The sequence below is a fragment of the Drosophila obscura genome, unplaced genomic scaffold (assembly GCF_018151105.1).
Source record: "Drosophila obscura isolate BZ-5 IFL unplaced genomic scaffold, ASM1815110v1 contig_145, whole genome shotgun sequence".
Classification (NCBI taxonomy): Eukaryota; Metazoa; Arthropoda; class Insecta; order Diptera; family Drosophilidae; genus Drosophila; species Drosophila obscura.
In genome coordinates this window covers 1-4,025 of record NW_024542730.1, presented here as the reverse complement: position 1 = coordinate 4,025, position 4,025 = coordinate 1, and the positions used below count along the sequence as shown (strand labels likewise).

The following is a 4,025-nucleotide window of genomic DNA, read 5'->3' as shown; positions in this document are numbered from 1 at the left end:
TCTCGTTTTTTTCTATGGCAGAACTTTTTTTTGAAGAATTTTTGAAAACTGGTATTTTTTTTTAAAGCTTTTTTCAGAGGTAGCGCTTGTTTTTTTCACATAGCTCTAGTATCTTACGTCTGGTTGTAAAGAACTTTGCTATTTTGAAAAGGTAATTAAAACAGCTAGATGTTAAGCCCAAATACTTTGTGATTTCAGCTTACCGTCTGGGAAATATAAAGCATTGAAATGCAAAAATGATGATTTTTGTGCGGTATTTGTTACGAAATTTTGACTTTAAAAACTCAGGAAAAGTCGAAAAAAAATTATATCTTAAATCCCCATATCTATCAGAAAAAGTCGGTTTGGATCCTTGAGGAAAAAAAAAGTTCGATTTTGTCGAGTAGTGTTATTAATTATAATTATGAATTATAATTTGTATCCATTCCAAGATAGGGAGGGTATAGCACAGGTCGCATCTGCTTGCTGCGTTTCGTTGCTTTGGTTTTGATACCTTTTTGATTTTTAGAGCCGAACGCACCAAACAGTTTTCAGCTCTTCAGCTCTTCGGTCTTTCAGTTCGAAGCTAGCTGGGCTGCAAAGTCGTTCAGCTTGAAAATCAAATTCATTCGCTTAATTGCAACAACCGAAAAGTAATTATTTATAAAAGAAGCAAAGTGAAATTAGCAGAGGCAGAAGAGGAGCTGAGCGGAGCGGAGAGCAGAGCAGTGTGTGGTGCTGCAGTGCTTCGTGAAGCGAAGCTGTGCAAATAAACTGTTATAGAGAGAGATTAGACAAAATCTAATACGTGTGTATTCCCCTTTTGGCCATTCCACAGATGGACGGCAGCACCTGCGAGGGTCACTGTCAGCGTTTGCAGCATCTGCTGGAGGAATCCGCACAGCACTTGGCGGACAGGGACAAACGCTGCTTGCAACAGTTGCTGCAATGTGTCCAGCAATTGGATCTAGATGCCATGATGCCGTCAGCCGAACAGGTGTGTAGCAAGCTGGGGCCACTATGTCAGTTCACGAACTACCAAGTCCCAGCCAAGCCAAGCCCCAGGGATATGCCATATATTTATTTTACAAATTTATTAATACACACACTTGAACTCGATACACAAAAAAATAAGTTAAATTTTTCGGTATTCGGTTTCTCGACAGACCAAAGCAGATCAGCGTCTGCGGCACACACAGAGCCACCAGCGCATTGTGGCCACCGTTCAGCCGTATAGCAATTGCTGTGCCCCGCCCAGTGCACCGCCAACGCCCAGCAAGCGATCGTCGATCGTCGCCTGGCAGAGCAGCAGCCTCAGCGAAAGCGGCGTCTTCGTCGAGTGCGATCTGTCCACATCCACCGCAGTCTACCAGCATCCGCATTTGCAGTACTACCAGGAGCGACTGGACCAACTGGAGCGCAAGCTACTGGTCTACGAGAGTGCCGGCGAGACGCAGGCACAGCACTAGTCCCAGCGACTGCAGCGAGAGGTGCTGCTGGAGAAGGAGGCGCGAGAGCTGAGCGATCGAGTGCGACAGCTGGTGGAGGAGAACGCCCAGTTGGAGGAGGCCAAGTGTGAGTTCGAGGAGGCGGAGAACGACACGCGGTTGCATTTGCAGCGCAACGAGGTGGAACTGGAGATTACACGGCAGCGGAACGTGGAGCTAGAGTTCAGCAAGGACGCGTTGGGGGCCAAGTACAAGGACTGCCGCGCCGAGTGCCTGATACTGAGAGAGGATTTGGGTGCGGCGGAGACGCAATTGGAGCATCTGCACGAGGAGCGTCAGCGAACGAAGCGACAGTTGGAGGCACTGCGTCGATCTCTGCCACTGCTGTTGATCTGTCGCCTGTTGGCTCTGGCCAAAATGGGCAACGACATGTCCACCGATAGTCCCAGTGCCCGGCTCTACTCCGGACAGTCCGGACAGTCTGCTGATGCCGATGCCGAGCCCGAGAACACACTCAGCCAGGGCGAGAGTCCACGGCACAGCTGTGACGCGCGGGAGGTGAGCTTCCTGCGGGAAGAGGTCAAGGAGCTGCGCAGCCAGCTAAAGGATCTCGATGCACGCCACTACGAGGCCATGGAGTCGGCCGACTCGCACTGGGCCGAACAGGAGCAGGAGCACAAGGAGCGCGAGGAGGCGTTTCAGGCCAAGGAGGTGTCCCTCAAGCAGAAGATTGCCAAGCTGCAGGACTGCCTGCGCGAGGATTCGCGTGCGGCAGCGGAGAAGATCCAGCAGCTGGAGGAGACCGAACTGGGCCTGAAGACCTGCCTGGTGCGGCTGACCAAAGAGCATCGCGATCTGCTCGAGGACAATCGCGTGCTGCGCTCGCAAGTGGAGTGCCACAAGGCCCAGGAGCAGCTGGAGGCGGAGCAACAGATGGCCGTGGCCCTGGACACCGAGAAGCGACGCAGCCAGGCGCTGATCGATGACCTCAGTTTCGCCAAGAAGCTGCAGGCGAGCACCGAGGCCGAGCAGGAGGCCGAAGCGCTGCGCAGCCAAATGTACGATCTGCGCAAGAGCTTCATGCACATCGAGGTCACCAATGGGGAGCTCAAAGAGGAGGTGGGCACCCTGGAGAACAAGATCCGGCAGATGGAGTCGCAATTGAAGGAGTCCGAGGAGCGAGCCCGCTGCCTGGAGGATGAGCTGAGCACCACCAGGATGAGCTGTGCCAGCGAAAAAAGAAGAAAAAAAAGGTTTTCCCCGGGGGGTTGAGAAAGCCCAAAAAAAAAAAAAAAAAACGGCGACAAGGGGGAAAAAAAAAAAAAAAAAAAAAAAGGGGGCCGAAGGGAAAAAAGGGGCAAAAAGAAGGAGAAGCACAAGAACGAACCCCACCGCTCCCTTGGCCTCAAGCTGGGAGTCGGTGGCGGTGCCGGAGCCGGTGGCTCTGGGTGCCAGGGAGAGAGGCGGGGCGGGAAAAAGGCCCCCCCCCCCAAAACCAAAAAAAAACCCCAAAAAGAGGTGGCCAAGAAAAGGGAACAAAAAAAACCCCCCCCCGAAAAAAAAAAAAAAAACACAACGAGAAACGCACCAATAGCCACCGATCCCAGCAGCTGGAGGAACTGACCGCCGATCAACTGGTGCAGGAGAAGACCGCTGTCCAGCATGGTCTGCTGTATTTTGAGAATCTCTACGGCCATCCCATCTCCAAGGAGGAGCGAGATGCAGCCCGACCCCTTTACGATCGCTACCGTCAGCTGAAGCGTATGGTTGCCCGCACTGTGATGTTCGGACCTGGGACTGGGGTGCCGGAGCTGCCCACGATCCTGGAGCACGAGGCTATGGTCTTCGAGGCGACCTCCACACCGCTGCAGTATTCATCCAACAACAGCACCGAGACCACCAACTCCCCCAGCGACTCGATGGCGCCAAATACCCTCACACAGAACGCTTCCTCCGATGAGTCGACCACCACCACTACGGGTCCGGCGGTGGCAGGATCTATGGAGTCTTCCGCGGCGGAGAGAGCGGCCAGCGAGAACATCTCTGCACTGAGCCTGGACCAGCTGTGGGAGCAGCTGGAGCGCGTGCGCGACGAGAAGGCCATGCTGAAGGCCACCATACGCGAGTACGAGTCACTGTTCGAGGAGCAGAACGGCCGCAAGATGCTGAAGCAGGACCGAAGGTCCCTCGAGACGGAGACCTATGCCCAGTACAAGGAGAAGAAGGCCAAGGTACGGCTGTTGCAGGCCCTGATCAAGAAGCACATCGGCCACTAGCCGAAGCCCTTAATTGATCCACATCTATTCACCTGCATGCGATTCTTATTTATTTCATACCCACAAAAAAAAAAAACCAAATGCAAAGAAACATACCTAGATACTCGTATGCGTGTATGTATATCCCAACACCCGCCCCCCTACCCCATACATTTATACGGATATTATTATATATGTGTAGTTTTTAGATTTACATTTTACCATATATTCTATAATGATACATTTTATGAATATTGTTGATTCCTTATTGTTTTTTGAAAACACCTATGAATACCTATGAATACGAATAAAACAAAGAGAAATGTTACAGAAATGTTACAGA

The 4,025-nt window shown here is 51.7% G+C and overlaps 1 pseudogene; it reads left to right on the top strand.

The window, feature by feature from the left end:
* The first annotated feature begins 799 nt into the window (after positions 1–799).
* LOC121405531 lies at positions 800–3,703 on the top strand (annotated as a pseudogene).
* The last annotated feature ends 322 nt before the right edge of the window (positions 3,704–4,025 follow it).